Source organism: Contarinia nasturtii, unplaced genomic scaffold (assembly GCF_009176525.2).
Source record: "Contarinia nasturtii isolate CC-2019 unplaced genomic scaffold, AAFC_CNas_1.1 Cnas_scaffold_533, whole genome shotgun sequence".
NCBI lineage: Eukaryota > Metazoa > Arthropoda > Insecta > Diptera > Cecidomyiidae > Contarinia > Contarinia nasturtii.
The window spans coordinates 4,828,686-4,848,343 of NW_022197885.1; the positions used below are offsets into that span (position 1 = coordinate 4,828,686).

Consider the following 19,658-nt stretch of genomic DNA (forward strand, 5'->3'; position numbering starts at 1 on the left):
ATTTTCCATGTGCCATGGTCGTGAATATTATTTTATCTGAGCTGTGAGGCCTAAGGATGTGCCTAAAAAGTCAAATTCGATAAATCACCACCGGTGGATCCGGTGTACTTACGATTACAATTATGGTTTCCGACAATTTCATATGTGTAAGCATTCCCGGCGGCCGGATTCACCTCAATCGCATAATACCAGTAAATATGATTATTGTGTACGTGTTCATTGTTCAATAATTCACATTTCGCTTATAATCATGAATGTATATGAGATTGTAACCGACGCTCCGTTGTTGCCGAGGCGCAAGTATAACCGTATACACATAATCGACGGTTTATTTTCATTTTGCAGCTATTACGAAGTTTTTTGAAGTTGCTTGGCCTGGTTTTCATATGGCCCGCATTCAGATTTGCCTTCGGCAACTGTGTGTGTTGATGTCTGTCACAAACTTTTTACACGATGTACTCTGGGGCAAGTTTTAGGCCGCTCACGCGCACGCACACATGCACAATAAAATGAAAATCAATTTTCTATTATGTTTATACGATTTTTTTTATTGAATTTCCATTGCTTACAAAGATGCATGTAACATTCAAAAGTAAATAATTTTTGCCAGAAATATAATCTTCACTTCGGAAAAGAGCTCACATATTGCCAAGCGGCTGGATCAAAGAACATATAAAATGCTGCTCAAGCACATTTACACTGTTTGACGGCAACATCTGAACCATCCATTCGCAAAGGAAAATAAATTTTTATTAAATTTATTGTACGAAATTGCAACAATGATGATGATGCCTTCAATTTCAGCCACCATAAATACTGGTTGTTACGGCAGAGCACGGGATATGGAAAAACACAGCAAACGATTGTATTTCCTTCTTTACATAATGAAATATTATGTAACATTTTAACAAAAAGGAAACACAAAACACCATATCAGACAGAGCTTCGATTCGAAATAATTTGAATTGTTTGTATTTTCTTTCTTTTTCTATTTTAAAAGAAAAACACGTTTCCGTAGACTTTCATGGTATGAGCACTGTTTCATTTATCTTCATTTTTGGGAAATCAAATATCATTTGCCAAGAAATGTGACATTTTGTTCATATGTTTATGAAACAGATGTACATAATAACATTGAATTGAAGATTTTGAATGAAAAATAGACAGAAAACGTGCCAGCACCCATAAGGTTGCTTATGTAAAATTGTTTGCTTATCGAAGAATGGATAAATTGTCATTTCCATTGAGAATTTACCCAATAAAATCTTCGAAGACTATGAAAAACACTTTAAAAATAAGAAAAAAATATATTTTCTTCATTTTTGGAATCAACTTTTTTTTCAATTTACCACATAACAAAAAAAGCGGAATGTTTGAACAATTTTTTAAAGAATTCCTTTGATACACCTGCATTGTATTGCCACCGCTTTCTACCCGTGCTGCACGGGCCTTGCGTCATTAACCACTAGAATACATGAAATAACAGCGAATAACGAAAGTAACAAATCGTTTGAATTTTTTGTCGATAAAACTTTGTGTTCTGGGGGTGTAATGGTGTAGAATTGCATGCTTTGAATAAAGTCGTTTCATTGGAATTCAGCACTTTTTTTCGCCTAATAATAAAAATGATGTGCAATGCTGAAAGTTGAATCACAGTGTAAATTAAAGCTTTGGCAAATTATGGTGTCATTTTAGTAATGACCAACGTAAAATTGTCGTTATTATTCACAGTGCTGAGCCAATAATCGCGCTGAATTAACTGTCGCATTTTGAAATGAAAAAACGGTGCATGAAATATATATTCCAATTATATATCGACCAGGTCGGTGCCATTATCTTTTATCGGCGAACATCGGGTTTGACGTACCAGCGATCATAAAAATTGAATTTGCCATAACAAAGTCGTTAGGCCGGGCTCTTCACGATATCACTTTTATTGGATGAAGTTTTATTTTTCTCATCAGAAACGTAAGAGTGAGAGAGAGTGTGTGTGTTTACATCATGACCTTGGCACGTGAACAGTCACAAATGACATCTTTGTCACTTTTTTCATTGGTTTACAATGACAACCATATCCATTCAATTTGTAAGGCAATTTTGTCAAACAAATTGTGTATGCCGAACAGACAATATATTTAGCTGCCGTCATCTGGATATTTCAGCTCATCTGGATGCCGTCAGCAGATGATGCGAAGTGAAAACAATAGAAGTTTGATGCCGAACTGATGCCGAACAAAAGGTTTTCCGCATTTCCTTTCTCCGGTTAAATCCATTTTTAAAAAAATCACCGAAATTATCGATAACACGACCGCAATGTCCTTTTTTTCGTGAGGTTCAAGAACCTTATCATGTTTGTTTAAATAGAAGCATTGGTTATGCCTATATCTTGTGTTTATATCCCTTGGTATTTCGAGTATCCATAACAAAAAAGGTATACACTGTGTTTGCAGCGGTCGATGCAATGAAAATCCATCGATTTTTTTTATTATTATTATGTACGAAATCGCATAAAAATCAATTGAGTATTTATGACTACAAACTTGATGTACTTGCCTTAGTTGTAAAAAATGGTCGTAAAGATGTGTCCGTTTTTTTTCAAGTGATAAAGCTTTTATCGAACCAAGTATTCGGACTAAGTGTTGTTTTAAGTATTTTAAAAAGCAATGTGATGAATAATAATCCATATTACTCGGACAATAAATAATCAGCATGTATCTATGGATCGTCTTTAAGGACAGGCAGGCGAGGATCCTTCTCTGTACATGTTTTTCTCATATTAAATGCGAATAGAAAAACCAACTTTTTTGTTGCGGCTTCACGCATTGTTTTCAAACAAACACATTTTTTCCTTAGCAAAGGGTTTGATATTGAGGTCATCTATATTTGTTCAGGTGTCATTTCCACCAATAAAATGCTTCCCTTTAATCCTAACTCACCTTGCTTTTTTTTATTTTATTTCAGCTTAACTGTTTTCTGATTAAATACGAAACTGCGATCCAAAGTTATTTTACATTATTTTTTTGTCGTGCACCCTACGTTAGTTTGTAGAGAAATTTGCATTCTCACAGATTTGGCTGGAGTTCAATGCAAATTGAATGTCATTTACAGACATTTGTAAAAGTGCAATTTGCATTGTTAAAAATTCAGTGTTTTAAGACACTGTTTATCATTCAAAGTGTCATTGAAGTTCAAGTGTGAAATTCTTCCGTATTTTTGTTCAGGAAGCTAAAAAATAATTTCATCGTGTAATCGGTTTGAACTTCGTTACATAACGTGACCGCCTGACCGTATTGCACTGAAAAAGAGAAGAAAAAAATAAGATGGAGAAAGAAAAATGAAACAAAAAAATGTTCAAGTTTGTAATAAAACTTATTGTTTTCCTCTTTAGATTTATTATTTTGCTCTTCACAGTGTATACATATGTTTCCCCAACGATAAAAGTAATAAAACATTCTTTGGTTTCTTTTTATTCGACATACTCAACAAATATTATACAAAGTTTACTTTGAAATTTTCCAATGGCTTTCAAGTGGCCACAATAGAATTGAACGCGAATTTATTGCTTTTCGAAAACTATTTGTCCCAAGGCAAAATAAACTCGACAACAAACTCAACGTCATGCCATTCAGTTAGTACACAAAGCAAAAGTCTGCCATTGGCACACAAAATGCAATGGAATTTCACACTTTAACGTTGGCTATTGAATTTTCAAAGCAATAAATATATTCATACATCATTTGACTTGGTCGACAACTAAGTCGGCTTCCTTTTAAAGATTTCAATCAATTTAGGTATCTATTTTAAGCCATTATGGATATACTTTAATAAAGAACGGCTCATGGAAGTTTTCAAACATATAATGTGGGTGGAGGAAGTAAATCATTTAATCAATATCAATTGTTTGCACGAACAGTTTGAAACAAAGACGTTCAACGTTATTAAATCCTTTCTTCTTTTAACTCTGTTTCTCTCTCTCTCTCTCTCTCTCTCTCTCTCTATTTTATTTTACGTCACAAATCAATATTTAAAATTGAAATGCTTTCCATTTTGGATTTATTTCGAGAAAATCATCATGGTACGGGGTCAATCAATATTGACTTTTTGGGTGATTGCTGGAGTCACTTGTACATTTTCCACTACAAACTCAAATAAAGGAAACCCAGAAAAGAACATCAAAATGGATATGCGACATGATTATTCTTTGTCTACCTTCATTATACCTATTTCACGAATATTTATTTCAATTCAATTATACGTACATTTGGCAGAGAACAGTTGTTGTTCATCTAAAAATATAAACATTGAAATTCCATCATCAGCCATTTAAAATTGACATTTGTTGGAAAACAATACAACAATTTTATCACGCTCTATTTCAAATCAATTGATTTAAATAGTCTTTGTTTGAAATTTCAAGTAAATTGAATGGAAGAGAGTGCGCAAGCGAATGAAAGAAATGTATGGATAATACGGCTACGTATGTGATTCATATCGAATGTTCTACTAATTTGAATATGCATTGTATCGCATAACATACGCCTGAAATTGCCATATGCTTCGAGTCCAATTTATTGGCGTGTTTCAACCTCTCAGAAACCTCTTACGCAAACAATATCGCATTTCATTTTGAAATTGAATTGCAATGGATTGCTTATGAGTTGCAGTTTATAATCAAAATCTACATTAACATTACCTCCGGTTGCAATATTAGTTCAAGTATTTGAGCACAACCACATGCAATCACCCAATTTCTCAAAAATGACGCCCTCATATTCAGTATATGCAGAATTCGCAATTAGTTTGATCTACTTCGTACAAACCAAAATCGATTTAGTATGAAACCACCATAACATAACCAAATCATGTAGCAACAGGTGAAATACGAACGTCTGATTTATTGCAACCGTCTCGATCTTTGCGTTGTTACATTGATGAATCAAAACAATGTGAATGAATTATTTACACTTCAGAATATCATGGCGAATCAATGTGGGGAAATGCTTTGATTTTTTTTTCAGTCCATCATTATTCATTGTTGTGTGGCATCCCTCAAGGTACTACTCACTGAACTTCAACTGACGGTATGCACAATGGTTAACTGAAGAAAAAAACACTAGAAGCATATAGCGTTTCCAGACATTGTGGCGAATTGATACAGTGAATCAATACAAAATAAAGCAGAAAAATAAGAATACCTTCAAACCATTGCGTCGGGCTCCACTTACACTTATTCAACACCAGCTCCGATAATTTATTATCTGAAATTTTTGAATAAACAACACAAAAACCGGCGCTGTATATTGCCACTCGAAGCAAAAAATCAATTTATTGTAAGCTTACCATGTTTCGACAGTAAATTTGTTTGTATGTGTTTGAATTTGCATGTCCTTCGAACGGCTGAAGTATTAGAAGCTGAGTATATGACTTTTGCCAGGTTACACAAGTGCTCAAACATCAACAGACTCACTTAGTCTACGAAGCAAACCAGTTGAAAAGTTTTCTGCGAAACAAATTAAATTGAATTGTTTACACAGAAATTTGTTGGCCTTCCCTTCTCCTTCCCAAAAAAACTATCCTAAATTGGCAAAAATACAATTTAAATGATGACCATGTTTTCCGCCTATGATCCGACAAAAAATAAATCCTCATCGACTTTCAACGACAAATTAAATTGGCAATATCGTAAGGTTTTTTTTTTCGTTTCACTGTGAAGGGTACATCATCTCATAAAAAGGATCATGATCCAATATGTTTGTTATTGTATTTCAATCGATGAAATCATATACAAAAAAAAACTTTACTTGTTGTTCATCCGCTTTTTAATTTCATTTGACATGACGCATGCTCCATCAAAATCACTGGTTAAAAAAACATGTTCACAAAAAAAAATTCGCTCTATCAGTTGACACACAACAACAAAAACCAAACTAATAATTGTATCAAAAAGCGGAAAAAAACTTTTGCCATTGGAAACTTTTTGATTCAACAACTGACCCAACATATGTGTGCTCTGCTCTTTTGATACATGATTCTGTCAATGTGTGCATACTTTTTTTATTCTGCTGCATTCTATCGAATCGACAAGAGCTTCCCAATCAATACCATTCAAAACAAAATATTATCTTGTTGTGAATGGAAATTGAACGAAGATGATACAAAAATACCGTAAAATTTTTGTTGAAACCGGTACATTTTATTTCTATGTAAATTTTTGCGTAAATAATTTACAATGTCTTCCAAGAAAATACGACACTGTGCGATGCAAAATATATAATCGGATTTTAATGGCAAACCATTGCGGTGCGACGATGCCAGAGAAATCGGAATGTGCTTCGAACCACAAACATATTTCAATTATCTACGTGAACGAACTGAGAATATGTTTGCTTAAGCAACGCATTTAGCTGCATGAACAAAACAAACGGCATTCGATTTGTGTACAACATTGGCCAACGTGCACGCACACACAACAAACCGAACATATCTTGACTGAAACATGCCGGGACAAGAGAGACAGAGACCAATAAACTCATATCGAATAATTTATTTATTCAATCAATGGATATTTGCAGTGCTTTACCATACACACAACACACATACAAAAGAGTGGAGGCTCTGATATGTCTCCGCTCTGCTATGTGCTATACATACATCCGAAAATCACACACTAATTTGTGCAAAGTGTTTTCTTTTCCCGCTTCGTCTACGTCATCGCACGCAACCAACAGACAAGTAATAACCACATTGCAAATATTTACACCAATAAAATTGCTGATCAGAATGGAAACTCACCGTTCAAAGTTCATCCGTCCATTCGATGCGATATGAATTTTACAAATCAAACACCTATCTAATATCGCTTATTTTGTTTACAAATTTGAAAAATGTGTGAATTATATCGAAATCAGACACAGAAAGAAATAGTTTGTAAAATATCATTAAAAACACACGTTGCGTGGTTACGGTATACGTATATATGCTAATAACTGTAGCCTTAATTTACAGCTCACTTTAACTTTCAGTTGGAAGTGACTTTTGGAAATCCGGGCTGCATCAATTATCAACCACATACAAATATAATAAATTTAACCCAGTTATAATGATTAATTAAACAGACGCGCGTCTGTTGTGTTCTCATATTTTGAAAAATATGCTAAAAATACGCTGTGAAAATGCAGATTTGTGCAGAAAAAAATTTAATGATATCATCGAAAATGTTAATGAGAGTGTTGGTTTGTTTGTTCATTCGCACTTTTCCGCACTCAAATTCTTATGCAAATTGAATTTTTGGAATTAGTCAAATAATATCTTGAGCACAATGTGTACATTGTATATACGATGGTAATTAAAATCACATGATAACTTATTTGGAAACATTTGCATTGTGTTGAAAGCTTATATTGTGTTGATACAAGATTGCTACTGAAAGTGTTAATTAATACGAACCATATAAATAGAATCCATGCGCTTCGATTGTTGCTAATTGTTTAAATACCTTAATGGGAACAATAATACATAGCAAAATAAAAAGAACAAAACATGTATCAATAAAACAAGACACAAAATGGCACATCATTATTTATATTTATTAATAAATCCATAGATTAGTCACCCTTCGTTCGGATGGATACAGCATATTTTTTACGCTCAATCTTTGACATAAAATGCAAATTACCTAAAAATAGACACTCTCATTCTTCCTTTCATTTTCAGGCGAAAATGTCAAAACTTTTATTTGATTTTGAAATTTGATACCCAGTCAACTTGTACTATACCTTTTTGTATTGCAAAACTTTCAGTCAGTCAAATAAGGAAAAAAAGATGTGATTTTCCACTGAAAAATTCGTCTCTTACTTCTCGTTTTTCAAACTTCTGAACTGAAATGTAAATTGAGGCGTTGATTTTCTGATGAAACTTGAAGATTCGACATGCTCATTTCTGTGATACATACGGGAAGAAAAAAAAGTTATTCCACAATGTTCTGATTGATTGAAGTTGTTTTACACCTGTATACCTTGCATAATAAAATAAATATTTCATTCACCTTCCGGCGGAATGTTGTATTCTTCCAGTTAATTTGCATACGTACGAATGTCCTTAGAAATTTATTGTCAATTAAACATTTTGATTTCTATCAAAAGTTTATTGTAGACGATTTATTTGATGCTGAATAAATAAAAATCGAAAATAATTGTATAAAATAGACGATCATTAAACGCATTAAAAAAAGCATTTTATTATGAAAGAGTCTTGACTTTCGTTTTTTTTCATCTTATTTCAAAACGCCCTCGAATGTTGTGAGAACGAAATCTCTCCGTTTGATTTTCAACATAGAGGGGCTTTTATATTTATCATTGATATACCGTGAATAACATCTCGAGCCATACAATATATGCTCTTATAAATGATAAACTCTACTTATGATAAAACACACATTTTCTATCAACAAGTGCACGGTTTATTGATAATAATAAAAATAGATTGTAAATGAATAAATATCGCAAGTCAATGTTATGGCTCAACTGGGCTTGAAACATTTTAAAGTTGTACTTATGACTTGTTGATGCAAATCAGATAAATTAGTATTAGTATCGAAGTTGTTTACGTGAAATTGAACGCTTTTGCGTGAGTTTATTTTATTGACGTAAATGCAGAAGAATTCAATTTTGATACTGCCGTAGAACAAACTGTGTATTAAAGTGCGACTTTCTCACCATAAACCACAAAACGGCCACCGTCATCGCTCAAATCTACTAAATTGGATAAATAAATTTGGAATAACTTTAATAAATGCGCAAAATTGTGTCTCGATACAGAAGATGTAATTTGGATTCTTTGTCGAATGAATGAATGATTAATTTTCACACGGAATGATTTGTGAGTTGTGTTCATTAAAATCAAATTCGATTTCCAGTAAATGTGGTACAATTTCCAGTCATGGCTAATTTATTTTTGATTATTTACGGAAACGGGGGAGAATGTGTAATTCAGTCGCTAACATATCGCCGTCTATTCATAACTGACGTCAATTGAGGTCTCCTTGTTTACCTAAATGGAAAAAAATGCGACCATTGAAATTGATTCGATCCAAATAAGGATCAAAATAAAATAGAAAACAGTAGCCGATCGTCGCCGTCTTCATTATACCGTTAAATTAATAAAGTTAATAGGTTGATAGGTTGATGTTGGCTAATCAAATGAGATTTAGATTACACACGCTGCTTGTTATGTATTCTTCATTTTGCAATTGTAAATTTTAACAAAATTTACACGCAGTATTGGATACCACGCCAATTCTCTAATTTCAATGTACAAACAAACTGATAACTGAAACCGAGACCATCGTAAACAAATCAAATGCACACAACTGCACATGCCACGCAACGAGATAAAATACGAGAGAATACACGAAGGCCATTCAATGTGCACTATGCATATAATTATTGTTTGCACGCGCGTATTTACAGTAGACTTACTGTGAAACTAGAGCAGACCGTCAGCAGACAGAACACACTACTAAATATAGACTTTTGCTTATCTAGACATTTTAACTTTTGCTTAACAACTAATTTGCATCAAGTGGGAAATTGCCATTCTTTTTGGTCGCCATTCGTTTCATTTTCGCTCATTCTCATTCGTTCGTTCGATTATTTTATATATGGTGTATTTTTCGATGTAAAGAGTTCCGTTTAGGCATTTTCTTGAATGTACTAGATTTTCAAGTGTTGCGAAAAATACGATATTAATTGGCACTTCGATTAGATCGTTTCATTGATAAGATCTACATTTAAAACGAACATTTGTGGAAAACGCCTTCGACAGCCGCTTAATTATTGTATTCCCTTTTCGGACGAAAATAAATCAATTTCAATATATATATAAATCAGCTGACACGGTGATGTAAGAAAAACAAAATTATAATATGCACATACATTTATCGCGGCCTGTTCGTCAACTTGTTTATCGATACAAATCGACAAAGAGCAGGTGAGTTGGTTCTCATACAACATATAGTATATTTAGTGTGTGTGTCTATATATGGAATGAGTAAACTTAAAATTATTGAAATGAAGTCATCGAGACATGTTTGTCTTCATCATCGATGACATTTGAACAACAAGAACAAAACAAAAAAAAGACACCCAACCGCGAGGTGTGATATACATTTATTTCCGTTCGAATCAGTCATTTGTCGTGTGTGAATTGATTTGTGTCGCCCAATGAAATTCATAAATTATTAATTCACTTCCGATTGGACTCTTCCAAGTCTCAACATGGCCAAACTTATCAGAAATCAGTTAATTGAACCATTAGTTGAATCACAAACAAACGAAAACATGAATCGAACCTCATCAAACAAGATTAAAATTCAACACCGAATGTCATTTCAACGGAATTTGTGTTAGACTTTCTCTTGGTCGTTTCCGAAAGAAAAGTACTAGTGAAATTGTGAGTAAACACTCATTAATCACATTTTGATGGAAATCTCTGGCGTATTTATTAAGGGAATATGACAAAAGTGTGTCGCTTTTTGCCAAACGGATATCTAATTACTTATTCATTCAGCTTCGAAATATCTTATTACTTACGTCTCATATCTATTTTCTACCTCTCTCTGTCTCTCTTCATCTATTTACAATTCAACAAATCAGTCGAAATGTTGTTTAAAATTGGTTTTTGCAAGAAAAAGCACGTGTTTGCAACAGTTTTTGTGTTTAAGTATAATCAAAACTTTGCCTCATGCATATTCACCACACTGCATCCTACTCGATTTATGACATAAACCATAACCGAAAAGCCATCATCACCATAATAATTATCATAATTTAAATCAAAAATTTGGTTAAAAAAAGGTGTGTGCCATTCACAAAATGACCATACGTGAAAACGTGGTGTGCGTAATTAAATTGATTTGGCATCCAACTTTGATTGAAATTCATTGATGCATGAAATTAATGCATACCACAAGGCGATAAAAGGAACACATACACTCTCATATTGTTTATGGATAAATGTGTAATTAACACGTATTTTGTTGTTCGTACACAAAACATAATTATCCATTAAGATTTTGGCGATTTTCAAGAAGATGAATCCATTTTGACTTTGTTTAAGCTCTCACATTTTGTTCACTTTCTATAATGGACACGAGGAACCGAAATGTGCATGTAATTGAGATTTATAAGTTCTTTGGGCGAGAAATACAAGTGAAACGAGACTGACATTAATGGTACTTACATTAGCGCATTTAGCGCTAATCTAACAGATAAGATCGTCGCCGCATTTAGTTAATTTTCACTTGTGCTTTGTACACATGCATAAATATCGATTTGTTTTAGTAAATTTCATTTCACTCGGTCGGCCAATGTGGGTTTCATTTGCTTTCTATGGATTAAATGTCAAGCGATGCTGCATCAAAGCCGTTTCACCGTGTAATGTTGTAGTGGCATTATGCGCAAAAATGTTACGTTGAAAATGTTCCATAAGTGCGTGGTTAGGTAAACATAGAACTCTTCCCATGACTTTCGAAACATAAAACATTTAATGGAACATGATGCTCACGATCGGATGATTTGAATTCTGTGTCACTTTGTTGCTTTTAACATTCAGGTTAATTAACCCGTTGGCGTTCTATTAAGGCAAAGTTTTCATCGTTTTAACCATTTTCTATGGAATTCAGTATCATTTGTCGAGCATGCATCAACCAACAAAACAATGATGGTCATTTACTAATAATTTGGTAACCACATTTTCCGAGTTTCAAACTTTACTGATTAAATTGTGACATGAAAATCTTTTGGCATTTGCTCTCTAGCATTACAGAGAGAAAGCGAAAAGTTGAGCATATCGAGTTTTGCCAGTCGCTCTCTGATTGAATTTTAATTTTGAATATGCCGTTTTTGCGAACATTAAACAAACAGACGATGGCAGGAAAGTTTAAATGGATTTTTTTGGCATCAAACTCTTCATAATTAATATGAAAAATGAGCACTCGCCAACACATAACGACCAAATTCTGATGAAGAACAAGTTGGGAGTAAAACAAACTTTCAATTACATTCCCTACATTCACACTGTTGATATTGTACATTATGGAGACAGAGTGACCTCATCTTCTCGTTGCACAGTAGTCTCGATGCTCTTGATATGATTTTGTGTACAATGATTGAATGTAATATAAATATATGATATGCCTGACGGCTATGACTTCTTGACATGATTTATGACGTATTAATGTTGCGTTTTGATTTGGATTGAGAAGACGACGATGGAATGAATGGCCTTATGTGTCTTATCTATTAACACATTCGCTTTTGGAATTTCACGCCAAATCCATTTTTTATTGATAACAAATCAATTGACGTGACACACTCTATTTCATCAACACAATATTCGATCAACTAAAGATTTTACCTACGACACGAATTATTTGCGGAAAATTTTCATTTCACTAAAACCGTTTGTGTTTGCAAATAATTTTTTTTTTCTAATCTTCAACAAAAAAAATCCCCCAAATAAATAAACATCGATTTTTTATCTTCAGTAAACAAAATTCTTTTCGGTTTGTTTCACACAATTTCAAGTTTCAATTGTCAAGAAATATGGCGTAAAAAATTCACTTAGTCATTGTTTGTGATTTAACGCGAAAATAAAAAGAACTTCAAATGACCGACCGATTCAAAATTGTTGAATAATTTGTTCAACGCGATCACGAGCTTAAATGTTAAAAGAACGACTGGTGCTCATTCGTTTTTGTTCTTGGAATCAACGCGATTGACATTTGGTATTCGATTAATAATTGTGCCAGTGTGTGAAGAGAAACGTGAAAATCAAGATTTTAAAGAACAGAGAAAGATCAAAATATAACTGAATTTGTATGGCATACGTGCCGAATATCAAGTTCCATTAAAAACATTTTTAGATGAAAAATTACGGCTCATTCTTTTGCCAACCAATTAAATTCCAATCAAACATCGCCTTGACAATGGCATATTTTACATAAAATTTGTGATTTACATTTTTATCGGGTTCAAAATCCGTCGAAAACGAGCATAGAATGACTTTTTTTATTAAATAACTCGATTTGGTCAACGTTTTTTCTTTCTCCTCTCCGCAAATAAATTCATAAAATAATCATGAGGACGATATGTTGATGAAATCAAGAAAAACCTGTTCATACAACAAAATTAAATCATATTATTAAACCGAAATTCGATTTTAATATGAAGTGACATTAAATGGGATGTTTGTAATTCTGTTTGGGTGCACAAAAACCGCCGTTAGAGGGTGAACATGTCACATGGCCGAATGATGTCACTACCCATATCCTTTCGATAAAACAAACATTGTCATTGTTGTAATGGGCAATTAAATGATAAAACGTGACCAACAACATCGGAAAATGCTTGTCCGAATGAACCAATGACAATTTTTATGGTTTACATGTTAGCAACAACCAATAAATATACCGGTGAGTCTATTTAGAATGTGTGACAAGCCGCATAATTACTTACAAATTATCAATTATTTTGTTCAAAAATTACTAAACCGTAAATTCACACGTGGTTCGGTATTCACAAGAATACACATTCGGTCACGAGAAATTTTCATTTTTTCTCAATTCATAGTTTACTTGGTCGAATGTCTGAGAAGTCGCTTCGAAGCGTATTTTTTTGTAATTTTATTTGGATTAAAGATTCACCAACAAAATTCATGTAAATGTAGACGAAAATGTCTGAAAATAATTGAATTTTTCGATTCTTCTGTTTCAAAAATAGCTTGTGTCGAATCTGTAAGCAGTAAGTGAAGTATTAAAAAACAAGTGAGAAAAGAATTGAATTTTGAATTTTTGTTCAATGCTGCGAATATTTTCTTAAAAGTCTATTCAACTCACTTTCTGTCCTTTGCGCGTTTCAAATAATCTCTTGATAACTATTTTAAAATAGCATTAAGGGCAACGGCCACGTAATACAATGCTATCTAACTTATTGCATGGACACTTGTAGAGAAAAAAAATCGTTAACTGACACTTCATTGGCATACAAATGTAAGAAAGAATATGAACTAAGTGGTGTCATAAAATGACAACTCCAATGGTGTGAGATGGCAGTGTTAAGTCAACGTCAGCATTGTATAATTATCGTCGAGGGAACCATTTCTGATTATTGATCAAATAACAGAATTAACCGAAACAGTCGACTCGCGAATGCGTCGAGAACATTCTCAATAGGCAAACGAACGGAACAAACGAAATCATCCAATTATATATTGTAGAAAATCGAAAATATGCTTACACTTAGCGTGGCCTGTCTATATTGATCCATTTTTTTCTACTTCTTTACGATTACTTTGAACTTGAAAGCCTCAATTAATCCCATTTCATGACGGAAAAATCGATATTTTCAGCAAAATAAATATTTCATTCGAACAATTATTCCCCGCTGAGATGGCATTAGGCGGTTCTCACACAGTCATTTGATTCAAATGAGCCTACTAAGCGGAGCGTTTCGAATTGAAACACAGAATGTCATACAATTTTAATCGTAAACAAAATTTAATGCGCGCGTTTTACTGTAAAAAAAATAGAGTGCCTCGTGAACATTTTCACAAATGTTTTTCACTTGTGCATTTACTTTTTTTGTTCGTAAATATAAACAGTTTATTTTGACTTTTATTCAGAAAATATAAAATAAAAACATCAAAACAATTCACTCTCTCTCTTTGTTCGGATCTATTGAATATGTTTCATTTCACTGTGAACGATGTTATTGAATTTTTCAAGTGCAATGCGAAGGATACGGAACAATTTATTACTATTGTGATATCATCGACACTTGCTGTGCTTTTCGTTTTGAAACATTTGACAACACACTTAAATGAAGACAACACATGTATATTAGCATTAGGAAGGATTGGCATATGCCTTCAATTCATATCTATTTCTTTATGATGTTATCGAATGACACATTTACGCACCACAAAAATGAAACGTATGTGCGTTCAATATATACCGGTGACTGAATGGATTTATACGCCTCCCATAAAACATAACACATCTGGTCGGTTAACCAGTTTATGTACAGCTTTCTTTTTCTTGTGTTATGGCGTTTTTCTTCTCTCTTCGAAAAATGGAAAAGTTCAATCGAAAAAATCGTAAACTTTTTCGCCAAAACAAACATTTTGTCGTAGAATTTTGTTTCTCTTCAAAATTTTCTAATAACTTATTTTGGTCGGAATTTTATCGTGAATGACCTTTTTCTTATGTGGTACGATTTTTCGAAACCTCGTTGAATTGAATTCTTCTCTTGATATAATATCCTTTTTTGTCGTATCGAAACATTTCCGAATAATACAATAATAATTCATGAGTACAGGAAAATATGTGCGTGGGATGAAGTCCTTTCGTTACTTTCGTAAAATTACACTTGATCCGCCTTTCGAAAAACATCTTTAATCTGACCGACTTTCAAGTGATGAGTTTTTTTTTCTTTGCAATGGATTAGAAATTGAGTGATGTCAATTTAGCTGGAGTTTGAGTCGGATTATAAATTGATTTTTGTTTTTAAAACATCTCTGCTCTGATGAATCACATTTTTTCGGAAGTTACTTATCAACGTTTGTAACCAGACATGTTCTTATCAAATCACTCGAGTTTTTGATGTTGAGCAAGAGACTAACAGTATATTTAACAGTTTCAGAAAACATGAGACAGTTATGAAATGAATTTGATGGACATTTTAATGACCAATCACATTTTTTATTCAATATAAACATTACATGCCAATTTCATCACAGTAAAATTGTTATCTGAGTAGAAAAAGTAATTTACTTTTTAAAAACGGCAACAAAAAATGACATACATTTTATTAGGGAGGAACCGTTACTTACAGCGAGATAACATGTAAAAGGATTCATGGCTTAAGCACTGCAATAAAGTTAACTTCAATGCACATTTTAATTTAATATGTATGTACAAAGACTATCTCGAAAAGTTTCTACTGGGTTGCGTCATGGCTTCCACTGAGCAATTAATTCTCAGATAGCCATTTCGGTAAATTTTAGTCCGGAATTATGAATCATAAAATAATGCGCCAATTGTACATTCCACGGTCAAAGAAAAAACATCGTCATTTTATTAAATCAAAGAACGTTCAGTGGTGGGGCGTGTATTCAGGATAAAAAATACAAAAATGATGTCAATTAAACGATGGAATTGAAAACAAATTGAATTAGAATTAAACATTGACAACCCACTGAAAATTCAAAACTGTTATCTGATCCGTCTGCTTCATTCTCTCTCTCTATCTGTTTCTGTGCGTTTTTTTTTTGATTGGCGTCAATTGTATCGATTTTACTCTGTGGTTCAATGAGACTCTGCTATGCCTCTGCCGTATTCCAAATATGAACAACTTCGTTCTGACTACATACGTTTTTTTCTCTCTTCACAATTTGATGTTGAGCAATAAGCTTGATTTTTGGATCATTTGTCGTCGTCGTTCTTTTTTACGACTGCACGCTTTATCGTATCAATAATCTTTGCAAGTTTTTTTTCGCCTGTTACCATCCGGAGCTTGAAAAATATGAAATTTGGTTTTACTTCGTTTCGAAAGTAATTTCAAATTGATTATGACTTCCAGAAGTGCTTGCTGTGTTTTTTTCGGCCATTTTTTGTTCGACAAACATTATTTTGGTAAAAGCATTAACGATTTTTCCATCCATTATTATTTTCAAAGTTTTATACATTCAAGTAATCACTCAAATTGATAAAGTATTATAACTGTTTAAATTTAGACTGTCAAAATGTGAGATCATCCAAACAAACAAATTTTACAAAATATTCTTTGCGAATTTCATGTTCAGCGCTTTACTTTATTAACAAATTAACGTGATGGAGGGGGATTTTTTTCCGGGCTAATTACTTTGTTGACAGATTTCATTAAAAAAGGGTTTCCTACAAATTATAATGTCAAAAATTAATATTTAAAACTCACATTTATGTCTGAATATTAGAATTTACAACAACAACAAATAAGCAAATGCCAGCAATGTTAATTGATAAGAGATCGTTGTGAAAAGAAATGAAAATTTAATCTTTTTATATTGCTTTATGTGCGATTTGGAGCGAAAGTTACCGAAAATGAAATATAATTCTAAATGAATGAAATATAGCGATTGCATCTCTATCATACCGAAATAAAAATGTGTCTAATCATTGTTTCTGGGCGTTCTTATCTAAATAGCCCAATATGGATAACACGATATATTTGTGCTGATAAAAATAAAGAAGACTAAACAAACGATGCTTCATTAGCACAATTGCTTTTTTTCCTCCGTTAAATTGACTTTTTTTATACACGCCGATGTGTGGGCTTCATTTGAGCGACGTTAGCAGTATTCATTCATCAAACAGTTGCACATCTGTGTATATGTAAAAACAATTGAAAGTAAATAATAATAAATATAAAAAAAAGTTTTGACACGAGAATAAGATATTTAAACAATGATTGTTTAGTGGCACGTGTTGTTGGTTGAAATCGAGAAATTAACGAGGAATATAAAAAGATGACTGCAAAGTATACAATAACTTTTATTCAGGTATTATGTACCATGGAAAGTGAAAAAAAAATCGACCTCATGCCGGAAACAATGTTGTAAATGAGTCCCAGTGCGGCATGAATACGTAATGAACAAACTCCGAAAACTATTTCGATGCTATTTTTATTCAATTGAAGTTTACTCCGAATAAATACACTACTTTTTTTGAACCAAATGAAAAAAAGTATTCCTAACACTTTTGACTTGGTTCGAATGGTGTGGGAGGTTGGTTTATAATTCAATATTCGATAAATGTGACATAATTTATGTCCAAATCAAATGTCAGTCGTTTTCATAAATTGATCGGCTGTATAAATTTTGTAAAAAAACGACCACACTAGATATGAAAAATAGGCCTCAAAACGTCACACAAAACCATGACGAATACTTGTCTGCTTTACGTCACAGAAAATATATACATGGCGTTGAGTCATCGTGATATGCATTTATTTACTATTTTGAAAAGGCAACAATAAAAAAACTGACAAAATCGTTGGCTCAAATGACTGATTAAATTCACGCGCAACATTTACAATTGAATCAATTTGAACGGATAGATTTTGTGTGATAAATTGCAGTAATAATCAGTTTTTGCCACGCTCTGCATTTATGGTTTTGCCACGCTCTGCAACTGATAAAATAGTGACAATAGAATGATTGCCAACAATTGTAAACAATTATATTTTCATTGGATACTCTTGGAAACAAAACCTCCAAAGCGACAAACAAAAAACGCAAACAACATGAAACACCGATAGCATAACAAAAAGAGAGCCAGACGATAAAAGTACAATATTGAAATGGTGCGATACTGATTCTTGCAAATGTTTATACAATAAATATAAAAAAGAAGAATTCGCTTCAGTTCTTATGCACTTATGCACTACATGAAAAGTAATACTCTTTATCTTTTTGGTTCATTGTCGATACTTGTTTATGACATGGCATAATATTTATGCAATGCTATTGAGTTGAAAGTGAAAAGAATAATATTATTTTTGCGGAGTAGCAAGAAGAAAATCATCATCGCTTTATTAAAGCTTCGTATATGTTTAGTCTAGACGAGACAAATGAGAAACAAAAACCCGCGCTAAATGAATTATACACGATAGAATTGTGCGTTTTTCTACACACAATATAATTTGGTTTCTTTTTTTCATCGTTTTGTATCAATTCACTTTTATCTGTCGGGTGCAGATCGGTTATTCTTCTGTCAACTCATAACACCATAAACAAATGAAGAATATATGCTCAGCTGCACAAACTTTCTTTGAAAACTCTTCATTATTACTTTGAATCGATTACAATAGTCTAACTTTTTTTTTTTTTTTACTGCAACAAACGAAACCAATTTTTATTCAAAGAATTGTTATCATTGTAACCGAAGAAGTATAGGTGTCCTGTATATTTTTCTCTTGAAATAATGGAAAAATAATAAGAAATATGGAAACGATACTTATATGTCTGTGGCAAAATGTCACATGAGGACTTGAATTACACTCAATTGCACTAAACTTTGACAGGGAATTTCTGTGGAACAGAGTAAACACTTAATAATATCAAGTAGCGAGCACAATACAATATGTCTTTACGAAAAAAAAATCACCACCTTTTCAAAAAAGAAAACGAAAAGAAAGAAAGAGAAGAAGAAAAAAAGTTTTTTTTTGTGTTTTAACGTTATTCATTGAAAATTTTGCTGTTAAGTAACTATGCATTTAAAGCATTTGATTTCAATCATACTTAATGTGAAAAACCGTCCATAACGATGTAACAGACTGGAAAATGATTATAAAAGCTCCCAAGACATTCAATTGTCGATTATTTTTATGATTTGCAAAAATTGGTTTCAGATTTACCATATCGTGTTTAATCAATGCACCAATAGACGGCTTCATATAATCGAGACTGACAATCAACTTCGTCTGTAGACAGCGTGCATATTGGCGCATGGTCGTTCGTAATGAGTGTCGGTGGTTTTTTTGCCATGGTGTTGCGACAATTTTAGCTACTTTCTTTGCATTTTAATAATTTCTCTTCAATTATTTTTCGTATATGTACCGCAA

At 32.8% G+C, this 19,658-nt stretch overlaps 1 protein-coding gene and 1 long non-coding RNA gene across 4 annotated transcripts in view; one reads left to right on the top strand and one right to left on the bottom strand.

The window, feature by feature from the left end:
* The window catches only part of LOC116339389, a 67,364-nt gene that overhangs the window by 20,893 nt on the left and 26,813 nt on the right, over positions 1–19,658 (top strand). The window lies entirely within an intron of this gene.
* On the bottom strand, positions 7,575–12,692 carry LOC116339391. 3 transcript variants are annotated; one of them, XR_004200996.1, is made up of 4 exons: positions 12,415–12,692; positions 8,015–8,166; positions 7,776–7,938; positions 7,599–7,675 (listed from the first exon to the last, which is right to left on the bottom strand). It is a non-coding gene; the product is annotated as an uncharacterized LOC116339391 (long non-coding RNA). The 3 variants fall into 3 exon arrangements; XR_004200994.1 differs by having other exon boundaries at positions 7,575–7,938; XR_004200995.1 differs by lacking the exon at positions 12,415–12,692 and adding an exon at positions 10,590–10,771 and having other exon boundaries at positions 7,575–7,938.